The sequence below is a fragment of the Podarcis melisellensis genome, assembly GCF_964234715.1.
Source record: "Podarcis melisellensis genome assembly, chromosome: 9".
Classification (NCBI taxonomy): domain Eukaryota; kingdom Metazoa; phylum Chordata; class Lepidosauria; order Squamata; family Lacertidae; genus Podarcis; species Podarcis melisellensis.
Window position 1 is genome coordinate 6,089,950 of NC_138541.1, and position 14,506 is coordinate 6,104,455.

At 47.0% G+C, this 14,506-nt stretch overlaps 1 protein-coding gene across 3 annotated transcripts in view; it reads left to right on the forward strand.

Moving 5' to 3' along the window:
• Positions 1–1,612: 1,612 nt before the first annotated feature.
• The window catches only part of SMOX (spermine oxidase), a 44,710-nt gene continuing 31,816 nt past the window's right edge, over positions 1,613–14,506 (forward strand). For 2 of the 3 annotated variants that reach the window (XM_081925066.1, XM_081925068.1), the window contains exon 1: positions 1,613–1,772. The gene's annotated coding sequence lies outside the window, so the exon portion shown is untranslated. Of the gene's footprint in view, positions 1,773–13,676; positions 13,832–14,506 lie in introns of those variants that run through there. The other variant, XM_081925067.1, reaches the window with a different exon arrangement.

Here is a 14,506-nt window from a genome sequence, read left to right on the forward strand (position 1 = left end):
CTGGGTTTGATTCCCCACTCCTCCACAAGTAGCCACCTTGGGCTAGTCACACTTCTTTGAAGTCTCTCAGCCTCACAGTGTGTTTGTTGTGGGGGAGGAAGGGAAAGGAGAATGTTAGCCGCTTTGAGACTCCTTAGGGTAGTGATAAAGCGGGATATCAAACCCAAACTCTTCTTCTTCTTCAGTTGGGACCCCAGTTCCAGACAGCCTGAGTCAGAATGGCCAATGGTCATGGAATGATGGAAACTGTGGTCCAAAGCCATAATAATAGAGAACCACAGGCTTCCTACCCAATTTAAGGGGGTGTGGGGTGGAACTATGGGTGTCCAAAAGTCCTGGAATTTCACACACACACACACACACACACACGAATTTGTAAATCTGTCTGTGCTTGGCTATCCAGAGCTGAAATACATGACCTTTCACATGCCCTTTCAAACACATGCATTTGTAGGGAATCCTAAACTTGGCAGAGAAAGAAGGCAGGTAGCTGAGCCACAACACACAACCATCCATCATATGGCAATGGACCATAGATACTGCTCTCCCGGCACTGGATCACACCCAGGTTCACATGTAGCACAGAGGAAAAGATCCATGCACACGAAAGCTTATACCCAGAACAAACTTAGTTGGTCTCTAAGGACCATAAGGGACGTGGGTGGCGCTGTGGGTAAAACCTCAGTGCCTAGGACTTGCTGATCGCATGGTCAGCGGTTCGAATCCCCGCGGCGGGGGGGGGGGGAGCTCCTGTCGTTCGGTCCCAGCTCCTGCCCACCTAGCAGTTCGAAAGCACCCTTAAGTGCAAGTAGATAAATAGGGACCGCTTTATAGCGGGAAGGTAAACGGCGTTTCCATGTGCGGCACTGGTGCTGGCTCGCCAGTTGCAGCTTCGTCACGCTGGCCACGTGACCTGGAAGTGTCTCCGGACGGCGCCAGCTCCCGGCCTCTTGAGCGAGATGAGCACGCAACCCCAGAGTCGGACACGACTGGCCCGTACGGGCAGGGGTACCTTTACCTTTTTAAGGACCAACTGGACAATTTTATATATATATATTGGCAGAGAAAGAAAGAAAGACAGAAAGACGAGACCTGAAATACATGACAAAACTGTATCCATGCAGGCCCTAGCATTTTACACTGAAATACGGGATAATCCTGCTTTGTACAGGACAGGTGGGTGCCATGTAGCTAAACGGCCCTGGCGCCAAAACACATGGGTGCCCGACCCCTCTTCGTGGGGGGGTGGGGAGTTTTGTGGGTGCCCCCCCAAGGAGCTGGCACCTATGGGTGGCAACCGTAGGACTGGATTACCCTTGGTCTTAAGGAAGGGGCCTTGTGGCCGGCAAACCACCGCCAGACGCGGGGGAACTCTGCACGCGCTCAGGGACCCCCGTGCGCGGGGAAGCAGAAGAGGAGGAGAGAGGCCGCTTGGCTGCGGCTCCGTCGGCTCCGCTTCTCCGCTTTTGCCGGCGCCATGGAGGTCCTTCGGAGTCAGGCCGGGCCCCGAAGCCGGGCCCGCCCGCGAGGAGGAGCCGGGCGGTGGGCGGTCCGTGGTCGGCGGCGGAGGCGGAGGAGGAGGCCGGGCCGCCGAGGAGCAGGCAGGCCGCCGGTCGTCGCCTCGCCGCCGCAGAGCCAGCAGCTGCCGTCGTCGCGGGGTCCGCAGGGCGACGCCGCCAGCACCGCCCGCAGCGAAGCCGAGAGCCCCGCTCGCCCCACCGACCCACCGCCTGCCCGGCCGCCCGCTTCTCCCCCGGCACCGCAAGAGAGAGGTAGAGGCGGACCCCGGGGTGCCCGGCACCCACCAGCCGACTCCCCTCTCCTCCAGGAGCGCCCCTTCCTCCCTTCCTTCCTCCCTCCGCCCCCTCCTCCAGGCAGCCCCTTTCTCTGCTCATTATTGGGGGGCAGAGGGGGAAGGAGCCCCCTACTCCCGCGAGGCAGGGGCACCCCCACCCCACTCATTTCTCCGCAGCCTTGAGGCGCCCCCCAAAAGAAACCCCCGAGGTGCTCTCGAGGACCGTTCTGGGGCGTCCCCCAAAACTTGGGGTACCCCGGAGATAACCATTGTGAAGGGACGTCCCAAATTGTGAGGTGCCCACCCCAATCCTGGGGTGATCTTGAGGAGCATTCTGAGCACGACCACCCCTCAGTCCTGGGGTGCTATTGAGGACCGTAATGTGGGGGCTCCCCCAAATATTGGGGTGCCCATTGAGAACCTTTAGGAGGAGAGGGCCCTTCCTGCCCACAGTTTTGGGGAAGGGGCTCCTTATCATTTTACTTAGGGACACCCCCTAGATCTAGGTGTGTGTTTCCGTCGGGTAGTAAAGGCGTCCCCCTCCCCTCTGCTTTATCCTCAGCTTGGGTGGGTGAAGTCCTGTTTCTATTATTCCAGGGGGACCCCCTCCCCAATTCTAATACGAAGGGGGATGTGTGGTGGCCTTATTCTCGCAAGAGGCAATAAAACTCCCCACAATTTTCAGACTGGGGGGGGGAGTTCTCCAGTTATTTCTTTGGGAGGGGATGGGCTGTGTAGCCCCTCTCCTCAATATCTCCTCAGTCTCATGTCCCTGTGTGTGTGTGTTTTACCTATTGTCATATGAGGTAGCAAAGCTCTCTTTCTCCCCCCTTCCCCTTTCACTTTGATCACTTCTTAGGATTTTCGCTTTGGGTGGGTGGGAGAAATGGGGATGTTCTTATTTATTTAAAAGGGGAGAGGGGTTGTTGTTGCACAGTTCCTCCCCCAGAATCTGCTTGGGAGCCTAGACTGCAGAGGGGTCCTGTTGGAGACTGCAGGTACCTATCCTCCCCTTTCTCTCCCACCCCTCCCTATTTTTTTTTTTGGGGGGGGGAGAATAGCATTCCCCGTATTGTTTCAGGTATTGAAGACCCTGCCCCCAGTATCTCCCATTTTCCCATTAGGTAAGGTGGTGTGCTTGGGGTGCTGCTGTTATTCTTTAAGGCGATGAGCAAACCTTTTTGTAAATGATTCCTAAGCCTCCCTGAAGCTCAAGGTTGTGTGTATACTTTTTGGGGGGAGGTACATGGGGGCAGATGTTTGTTTTGTCCCTTACTGCAGACAAGTGCCACCCCATTTGTTTGAGGGCTCGGGTTGGGGACCAGAAACCTCCCTGCTAGTTACACCCACAGAGAATCTCCTTCCTTTTCTTTTCACCTTAGTTCCTAATGACACATCTCTCTATTTTTCTCCCTCCCTCCCTCCCACCGCCCCACCTCCTGCCTTTTTTCAGGATCATTTCCTCTTTCTGTGTCTGCATGAGAGCATGTGAGATTCCAATAGCAAGAGCAACAACATACCCAGCCCTTTCCCAGAGAATAAAGACTTCTTTATCCTCCCGTTAATTGCCCTCTGATATTATTTCTCTCTCTTCCCCCTTCCAAATGTCACAAAAGATGAAATATGAGAGCAGTCAGTTTCTAAAAGATAACATGTGTACGCTCATTTACAATCAGATGCCCTGGGTTGCTTCTGCAAGGGATGCATGCGCTCAAAATGATGGACACAAAAGCAGAAAGAGAGGGTTTGTGGGTTTTTTTAAAATTCACACGCACCAAGCTCCTTCCCTGCCCCCACTAAATTTATATTAAAACCAGAACAAATGTGAGGTTCTGTGCAGCTCTTTAATAGGTAGATGGTATTTGTCAATGCTGCAACGCTCTTAAGGGGTGTGTGACTCTGTGTTTTCTCCTCTTCTGATTTCTCCTTTACACCCCGGTAATATTAGGTATCCCATTTGCCTAAAATGTGAAGGAATCATTGAGCATAGTAGGAGAGATTGGCCGAGTGGTAGATTTCCCACTGTTGTGCTTTTCTTTGTGTGTGTGTGTGTGTGTGTGTGTGTGTGTGTATGGATTTGAAGGAAGGAAAGAAGGCAGACATCTGCAAACAAAGGCTTGCTTCCCCCCCAATAAGACTGCTAGAGGAGGGTTTTGTCACTGGCTTCAGCGGCATCAGCCTGGCATGCTTTGTGCTGAGATAATGTGCTAGCCGGGTGTATGTACAGCGTTATGTGCTGATGGAAACGTTCCAGAGAATGCCTCATCTGCGAGAGGGTTGTAGTTCAGCCTGCTCAAATTGCTGATGTATATGAAAACAGCAGCGCAGTTAAAGCAGACAAGAGGGGAAATAAGTCTGAGGCATACTCAAGATCTTCCATTAAACGTTTGATAACGAACTTAATCCATCGGTCGCATTTAGTCCAGTGCGGTCAGCCTGGAACCTGGCAAATGGGGCATTGAAGGTGTGTGTGTCGTTTTCCTTTGTTATCCCTCAACACCCCCCAACATCCAGAGTGATGCTATCTGCTGTGCCCTTTACCTGTCATTGCTAATAACCATTGGAAGACAAATTCAAGCACGATGGACCTTTTTTTTGGGGGGGGAGTCATGTAAGGCTCAGCCTGCTTGTATGGGGAGGTTTATAGGTTCTGGCAGCCACAGCTGCGTAAGGTGTTTGGACTTTTTAAGCACGGTGTGACAGCGTTGTTTTAGGGTTACTGTGAAAATAGCAACCATGGAAGTGGGTGGGTGGGTGGGGGCATCCACAAGGCGCACACATTTTTCAGCTCTGCTTTGCTGAGAAAAGGTGTCTCCCTGTGTGGATCAAGCCCAAGCCTTGTTGCATGTGGGGATACTAAGATTTACATAGCGCATTTCAAGTACACCTTTCAAAGCACTTGTACATAGGTAATCTCAGTCATGCTAATGATGCTTTATTAATACAGATAAAAATAAGGGGTAAAATGGCCCAGATATATGGACTAGGCAGTTGAGACTTTACAGTGAAGGAGCTGGGGTGTTGCACATTGGCTCATATTTTATTTTTTACTGGCTACATCCAACTTTCTCCTGGCATCCTGGTAACACTCTCGTGCAGTGCAAACCTATATATGTCTACTGGGAAGCAAGTGGGTTTAGGTTTGCAGCCTTATTCTCCCAGTAAGAACCTGAATTGCTGTCGATAACAGACAAAGGAACAGCTGGTTAATTTCACCTTACTTTTGATACACCTGGATTTCCTAGAGTTGAGTTAATAAACGTGGGTGTGTTTGGAGACCTTGTTGCGGATGATATCGCGATCGTATAAACATGTGCAGCCCAAGCGTAGTCCATTGACTGATAAGTTCCACTGAGTTGAATGGGACTTGCTCTCAAGCAAGCACACACAGGATCGCAGCCTCGGTCTCTTGCTAGCACCTGAACACCATTGGTGTAAGGCAAAAATAACCTTGTGGAACCAGGGAAGGAGCTGTGATGGTGTTAGGGTGCTTTTCTTTTTTTTTATCTTTTAAAAGCAGCACCCCCTATTAAGACATGCTTGCGTGTCATGTGTAGTTGACCTCTTACTATTCTGTGTATGCGCTCATTTGGGAAAGTGATAATGCCTCTCTTGTGGCTTCAGAAGGTTGCAGGTTCAATCCTTCACATCTCTGAAACCCAGACTGTGTGTCTGTGTGGGTGGTGCTGACTGGGTAATAATAATAATAATAATAATAATAATAATAATAATAATAATAATAATAATAATAATAATAATAATATGCCGCCCGTCTGTGTTGCCCCAGCCACTCTGGGAGGCTCCCAACAAGGTATTAAGGTATAAGGGAGCTTCCTATTTATTAATCTGCTCTTTTACTTTCTCATCTGCTACTAAGACCAAAGTTTAGGTCAGAAGGCTGCCCTCCTTTTCACCCTGTTAATCTCATGTTTGCATAGTGTTGCTTTGCTTGGTGTGAAGCACGTTAAATAATAACGTGTGGGGTTAAGTTAAGGACACAGTCGATCTATAGAATTTGGTAGGTTGTAAAAACAGCTCGTGCTTCTTTTATATCTTGTTTTTGTATTGACATTGATCATTCTTTGTGCTATGTATTGAGCTTTCTTTCATTTTCAGACAGTGCCCTGGCAGGATAGGTGACAATCTGTAAAAAATAATACTGTATTATATACAGTATTAAAAAAATAATACTGTAATGCATTACTAATGGTTGGAGGTGGATCAGAATGCTTGTTCCATTTTACAGATTGGGCTCAGAGCACAAGGGCTGCTGCCCAAGGACTGCACAGAATTACCACAGCTGATCTGTTACAGCTGAAAGAATGCAGTCTTGTTTACAGCTGGTTAGATATTTAAAATATTACAGTATTTGAACATGTGTTGATTGGAGGTACTTGGTTAAACAGCATATTGGTGGATTATCCAAAACACAATGTCTGAATCAAAACAGCTGCACCAAGCTGGCTGCAATTTTAAACACACTTGCTAGAGAGTAAGCCTTATTGAACTCTAGGGGAATATATTTCTGCAGAAATATGCTTAGGACCATGCTGCCAGTCGATGTTTTAGTTAAAAGTGGAAAATTGCAGTCGCTCGATGACTGCTAAATAATGTTTATGCTTAGGGATGTCAATATCTTTTGAACCCAGGCTTTAAATCAATTTTCTCACTTGGATATGGTGTTTTGGTGTCTTCTAAAAATGGAAAATGTGGTCTAACAAGCAAAAAAAAAAAAAAAGGCTTTGGTTTTCTGAGAGAGTGTAATCTAACTGAGCATCTAAACTCCTGCTCTCCTGCTCCTCTTGTTATACATTAACATTTCGAGAAAAGGTCAGTACATTTAAGTCAATTGATAGGTCAAATACTGTCAGTCGACCGGTCAGTTTGCCACCTTTTTAATGATCAGGGTCAGATATTGCCAATATTCTGCGAAGGCATGGATGTTCTGCTGTTGGATTGCCCTCGACATTTCATCATGATTTTATATTTTGCCAGCAAGGAGAGTCGTGAGGGCATCTTTCCCCCAAGTCAGGCAAACACTGAGCAGCAGTGGAAATCTTAATATGAGAGCAACCCACTTGGATTGGACTGAAGTCCCATCTAGTGTTTCCACTGTGTTTCCACTGTGTCTAGGCGGAAGCTGCCAGGAAGCCCAACGCAGAACTTGAAGGCAATAGTCCTTGCCCCCTGTTGCCACCCAGCAAGTGGTATTCAGGTTGCCTCAAAATCTGGGAGGCTCCATTTATATGAATCTGTCCAACCTCCCTTTTAAAGGTCATCTGAGCTGTTATAGCCCTCGTCACATTTTGCGGCAACAAATTTGGTAAATTTATTATTGTGCTGTGTTAGGAAATATTCAACTTTGTTCTGAATTTATTGGTGGGCAGTACCATTGTATGAGCTGCGGAACTAGTACTACAAGAGAGCGAGAAAAACTTCTCACTGTTCACTTTCTCCATGCTATGCATAATTTTTGCACCCCCTTAGTCATTTCTTAAAAAAAACAAAATACCCTAAACACTTTAGCTTCCGCTACCTGATAATTTTTAGTTGCCCTCTTTCCACACCTTTTCCAACTCTCTGATAATCTTTTTGAGATGGAGGGACCAGAACCACACGCTATATTATAAATGTGACTGCATTTATCAGTTTCACCACATTTTTAGCTTGGTTTCATTGCAACACAGCCATAGTTAACTATTTTGCTTTTGTGATTAGCATGCATGACGACAGAAGTGTTTAGTTTTTGTTCTAATAAAACAAATGCTTTAAAAATCTTTGTCTTTAACTGATGCTGGAATACCCAGTACCAAATTATTTCTTGATGGGTTAAATGCCCAACCATATTTTGAGAGCATTTAGTGGGATGTATTGTAACTTAAGATCAATTGAGAGAACCTAATGATTGATGTTATCTCATGTATATTTTGGCCTAAGGGGTTTGGCTTTTAAATTTACAATGCTACCCTATCCATGTCCACTTGCATGTAAGTCTTAGTGAGTTCAATGAGACGTACAGGTATGCTTGCATAGGATGGCAGCCTTAATTAATTTATTTCATTGCATTTAACTTAGAGATGGAAAACCAGCCCCATCAAGCATGGACAATATTTTGGGGGGATGCATTTATTGTCCAACAGTTCCCCTTTCCAGGCTTAAGAAGAAAAGACTCTGTCTCTGACATTAGGGTCTTAGATGCAATCTGATCTTGTAATATTTGCTGTGGCCCCTGGATTCCATTTCCTTTAGGTACTTTTTAGCTTCTAAGCCAGGGGTCTTAGCATTTTGAATCTTTCTTTTCTACATGAACCACTTTTTCTACCCATTTACATTCTCCTCCTCCTCTGAAAGGTGACCTTGTGACAGCTGTTACTGAGAGGGAGAGAGAGAGGCTTGTGCATATCTCATCGGTAATTTCCACATCAGACGTGTGCTGTTACAAATCGAAGCATATTTGAACGGTGAAAAAATACCTGGTGGTGCCCCACAGCCAAAGTGATTCCTCTTCCATTTACTTCAAGGATTTGCTAGTCTCCTGGAAAAGCTAGTTGTATTAAGACACAGCTTCAAAGGCATTCTGTGCAGGGCAGGCAGTCATCAAGCACAGGGGCTGAGCACAGGGCTTTGTGTTTTGAGAAAATACGTCTCTTTGGGGCCCACCTTTCTTCAAAGCCCTTGCTTAAAATCCACTCTTCTACAACCACAGCAAACCTCAACAAACGCACACCTTATTATGCTTGCTTCTCCCAACATCCTCTTTTCTGTTCTCTTCTTACTTTATAGTCATACCTCAACAGTGTAAGCTTGTTGGGGCAGGGATCTTGTTTTGGTGATGCTGTAAAGCACTCTCCCGCTATGTAGGGAACATTTATTTATGTAAGTGGGCAGTCATCACCACTTGCTATTGTAATCCAACCCCATATCATTGCGGCAGTTTTTGCCTAGTGTGACGCAGGGCCTGGAGTTACAGGCTGCTTCATGCAGGTATACACGAAGGTGAATATCTGAAGCCTCTGAGTGCCTGTAGCATCCACTGAGCACCTTCTCCCAGCCCTCCGAGCAGTATTATTGCCTGGTCTGGCAGCAAAGAGAAATAAGGGTGCTGCGGAAGTCATACGAACCAGTTCTTCTCTGTTGCAAGAAGACTCCGGGTCCTAACAGAGGTTGGTTTATGCTGCTGTTGAGATTGCTGGAAAGGGTCAGCCCGTGAGTGGCTGTAGCAGCTGTCAGAGCTGCTAGCTACTACAGTCACCCAGAGGCATCCAGGTATGTGGAGTCTTGATCATGGGTTGCTGTGGAGATCATTTCTAGGTTATTCCATTTCCATAAATGTACAGTTAAAGTGGGTGGATCTGGTAGTTAGGTGTAGTCCTGAATATTAAAAGGTAAAGGACCCCTGACAGTTAAGTCCAGTCGCAAACGACTCTGGGGTTGCGGTGCTCATCTCGCTTTACTGGCCGAGGGAGCTGACATTTGACTGCAGACAGTTTTTCCAGGTCATGTGGCCAGCATGACTAAGCCGCTTCTGGCGAAAGCAGCGCAGCGCACGGAAGCGCCGTTTACCTTCCTGTTGGATCGGTACCTATTTATCTACTTGTACTTTGACATGCTTTTGAACTGCTAGGTTGGCAGGAGCTGGGGCCAAGCAACAGGAGCTCACCCTGTCGTGGAGATTCGAACCACGACCTTTTGATCAGCAAACCCTAGGCTCAGTGGTTTAGACCACAGCGGCACCAGTATCCCTATGATATTATATTATAATTTACAGTGGTGCCCCGCAAGACGAACGCCTCGCAAGACGAAAAACCCGCTAGACGAAAGGGTTTTCCGTTTTGGAGGCGCTTCGTAAAACGAATTCCCCTATGGGGTTGCTTCGCAAGACGAAAAAAATCTTGCATCCCCCCGCGTTTTTTTCCGCTTTTTCCGCCCTTTTCTTAAGCCGCTAAGCCGCTTATCAGCTGTTCCGCTGATAAGCCGCTTAACAGCTGATCGCTGGAAGCCGCTTGACAGCTGTAGCGCTAATCCGCTAAGCTGTCAATGGGCTTGCTTCGCAAGACGAAAAAACCGCTATACGAAGAGCCTCACGGAACGGATTAATTTCGTCTTGCGAGGCACCACTGTATTAAATCTGAATACCCACCTGGATCTGTGGATCTCAGGGAGGTTCACAACATAAATAAAAACACAATAAAAACACCACCACCACAAATCAATAAATTCCCCTCCCACAAACACATTTAAAAGGGCATAGGGTGTAAATCAGATCAACCAAAGGCCTGTTTAAAAAGGAAGGTTTTTGCCTGGCGCCTAAAGGTGTATAATGAAGGCGGCAGGCGAACGTCCCTGGGGAGAGCATTCCACAGACAGGGAGCCACTGCAGAGAAGGCCCTTTTCTGATGTTGCCACCCTCCGGACCTCTTGAGGAGGAGGCACACGAAGGAGGGCCTCAGAAGATGATCTCAGGGTCCAAGAAGGTTCATATGGGGAGAGGCAGCCCTTGAGGGATTGTGGGCCTGAGCCGTTTAAGGCTTTATAGGACAAACCCAGCACTTTAAATTGGGCCCGGAAACTAATTGGTAGCCAGTGCAATCGGACCAGGATCGGTGTAAGGTGCTCAAACTGTCTTGCTCCGGTGAGCAACCTGGCCGCTGAATTCTGTACCAGCTGAAGAAGGGCCTCAAATGATCCTTGCAGGGTCCACATAGGCTCATATGGAGAGAGGTGGTCCTTGATTATGTCAGCAGGCTCCAAGGGGTGCTGTGGGTTTAGTTGCCCCAAAATGACTGTGATCCCCTCCGTCCACAGGATGGGACCTTAGCATCCTCTGCCTTTTGCTGTGTAAGCATAAAAGAGCAGGAAATGGCCAAAGAACCACATTACTGTTGCAGGGGCATCAACGGCTATGCGCTATGTTGCAACTCTTGCCCTAGTGAACAATTTTCAAACTGCTGATAAGCTCTCTGTGCATCGAAAGGGGAAGAAGCTTTAGTCAGCAGTCTCCTTGAAATGTTAGATATTCTAAAGGGGATTTTAAAAAAAGTTTAAGCATGTGATTTCCCTCCCCCCATCCTTATCACTCCCTTGATTAAAAAAACAACAACACAGTCCCCATTCCCAGGGGGCTAAGGTGGTTGCCCTCTTTCAAATTCCTTTCAAATTTGGATAGTAGTTGAGCCACCCCTCCTTGTATTTTATTCAAATGAGGACCACCTGATCTAATTAGCTGCCTTATCAGCTGGGGGAAGCTAGCCAGGGATTTAAATTTGGAGCAATCTAGGGAGGACGGAGCCCACTCCATGAGCTCAAGGAGAACCCCAGCGGATGACAAGCAGCTGAGTGAGTTTGGCAGCAGGGCCAGGAGGCCAGGGCAATCTACCCTGCACCATTTGACCCAACAAATCCCACGCTCCCAAGTAAACCAAAGTCGATAAACTACAAAAAAAGGTGCTTGGGGGTGGGGCTCGCTCCAAGGAGACTCGACAGCCGTGTGGCTTATGGCTGATGCCTTGCACAACAGGCCACACACCTTTCACCATTTTCTGCTTGCTTAAAATAGCCGAGCATTTCCACGGGTTTACGGCCTCAGAAGGCTGCAGGCAAAACCCCGGAAGTGCTCTGCTGCAGGTTGAAAGCTGCAGTCCCAATTAACGTTCTGCATCAAAGGCCCAAAACATGTCATTTAGGTCTGTTTTTTTAAAACATCCCATAAAAAGAAGAGGAGCTGCTTGGTGACGCTTTGGTCTTTACACACACACACACACACACACACACACACACACAATGTTTGTTATTTTGGGAGTGAAAACATTTTCTTGGAAGAGGCGCCTGTTGAATTACCTAATCTAATTCACGTAGCATGCTGCCAGTGTGCGAGTAATTAGGCTATTCAAGGAGGACGATCCTCATTTCAGCAGATAAAAGTGAAATATTGAGAATTATGGGGCAGTATTCTGGAGCTTAGCACAAGGCAGGGACCTCCTGCCAGGGAAGATGTGGTCTGGGGAGAATTCCAGGGGCCAGATGTGGACTTCGAGGGCCCCATTTAGCTCCCAGGCCTGAGATTCCCCAACCCGTCATATCTAGCAGTGGGGTGCTAGCAGAACACTTAAGCTGTCTTCTTGAAGCCTTGAGCCTTGCAAACCACTCCGAAGCATCTTTATAAGATGCGGCTTTATTTAGGGGGTCACCTTACCAGCAGAAAAGTGCATTGGAAAATGAAACATTGGTGATCGTAGCAATATGTAACAGAACCCAGAGACTGCCTACTATCAGCCGGAACAGCTAATCCGTGGCCTAGTGAGAGGAATGTGATAAATGTAATAAACAAAATCTCCCCTTACAAAAATGGAAGTTTCAATACGACACATGTGCCGGTCTGTACCTGAAAGCCATAAAATGGAAGTGCCTTAGAAAGCATTGGGGCAAACCCAAGTGAGTTCTATGCACAGAGTGTTATGAGATGTTCTAGAAGGCCTGAGTGACCTTCATTTTCTCTTCTTCTGCCTGGTTGGACAGAGTTTAGCCCTTTTAGCAGCTTAAAATGATTCGGGTGGAGATAGATGTTGCCTTTGAAGCTCATGCCACATTGTTGTTGTTTAGTCGTTTAGTCGTGTCTGACTCTTGGTGACCCCATGGACCAGAGCACGCCAGGCCCTCCTGTCTTCCACTACCTCCCGCAGTTTGGTCAGACTCATGTTTGTAGCTTCGAGAACACTGTCCAACCATCTCGTCCTCTGTTGTCCCCTTCTCCTTGTGCCCTCCATCTTTCCCAACATCAGGGTCTTTTCCAGGGAGTCTTCTCTTCTCATGAGGTGGCCAAAGTATTGGAGCCTCAGCTTCAGGATCTGTCCTTCCAGTGAGCATTCAGGGCTGATTTCCTTAAGAATGGATACATTCTTAAGAATGGATCCTTAAGAATGGATACCATGCCACATTAAAACTGGTTAATTCCCAAGATGCCAAAAGAGCAAAAAATAATATGTCTGTTATGGGGGACTTTGTCAAAAGCCTTACCAAAATCAAGATAAACTACTTCCATAGCATCCCCCTGATCCACCAAGATTGTAACTCTCTCAAAGCTTATTTAGGATTGTAATTTCAGAAGGAGTTAGGAATGCTGGTTGTGTACTAGTTTATGTTCTTTGCCTGCGGCTATGAGGTCAGATAGTTTTTAAACTAGTCATGGTTTGAACTAACTGCCTGACATAGGCAAATAGGAAATCCAGGCAGGTGAGTTAAGAGGCCTGGAATGCTCTTTTTGGAAGGAAAGTCCCTTTCTTTGCAACCAGCATCAAAATGCAAAGGTTAGGAAGGACAGAGTGGCTCCCCTCCTTTTAAATAGCCCGTTAGGAGGCTAAGAGAAGCCAACTGGGGAACATGGAAATACAGGTGAATAGTAGGCTGTAAATTTGGTTGTCACTATTGGCAAGTAAACATTTGTTTGCCGAATGCTTTTAAAAAAAAAATCAGTGGTGCATTCTAAGGCTTGTAAAGATCTGATTGCACTAGAATCTAGAAATCGTTCCTTTTTGTAGTTCTTCATAACTCCTTTCTAAGAACATTGAGCGTGAACAAAAGGAGAAGTTGAGAAGCTTTTTGGTTACTCTTAAGAGGGGAAAATAAAAGGCAGAGGAACAAAACAGAGCCCTGTTTGGTGTACAACAGTTGGTATTAAAATGCAAGTTCAAAAATGCCAAAAGGAAATAACCTAATTAACACATGGGATGTATTGCCAAGTAATGTGGTTGCAAGCCAAGAATTTAGCAGGGTTTTGATCAGATATGATTGCATAATCAGATAACATCCACTCCGGTGTATTTACAATGAGGAGCTGTTTCTGAGGGCATAAGAAGCGGCTGCGTCGGAAGACAAGTCAGGTTGTCTTCAAAGCAAGAGAGCATTTTTTTCGGGGAAGGGAAAACAGCAACTGCTTGGCTTTCGGCAGCGCAGCGAAGTTTGCCAAAACGTTTCCCATTAGAAGTGCAATGTGCAGGGTGATGCTGTTTCTCTTGCTTCTCTTCAGAACATCTTTGTAAGGTAAGGTAGGGCTATGCCTGTTAAGTAGATGGGATACCTGTGGGCTGCTTCTTGGTCCGACTTCCCCTATGCATGCTTTTATTTAGGGTGTACATCAAGAAGGTGACTTGGAAGGAGAGTCAGAGTGGAACCTCTGAGCTACATATCCCTGCAGAACTTGGGATGTGGGGGAAAGTTGCAGGTTGGGGCATGGCAGCCCTGCCCTGCCGCATATTGCAACTTTGGAATTTCTTGTAGCGTTGCAATTAATGGATGGGCCCTTGTCACTTTCTGCTATACGTTCTCTTCGAAGCGCCTTCGTTTTCTCACGCTCAGCTATACTTGTAGAAAAAGCCCGAGACTTTGGAAACAGTGGGTTATACCCAGGTTTAGTCATATGAGTTGGCCTGTTGAAATCCGTGGGACTGAGCATAGTCATCCCTGACTTAAATCCCCTTGATCTCGGTGGGTCTGCTGTAAGCATGGTTAAATCTGGTTCCAACCTGATTGCTGCAGCCTGGAGGAGTTCGTCGAAAGCTTCAAACGCATGTGTAAGTGCTTTTTTAGGGCTTTCTCTGCAGTGATTCACACACACACACAAAACCACAGCACTTTGTATTTTAGAGACCTACTCAGAAACGTTAAGAGAACCTGGCTTGGTTCAGGGATTGTGACCAGTGAGTTTGGGAGCTTAAG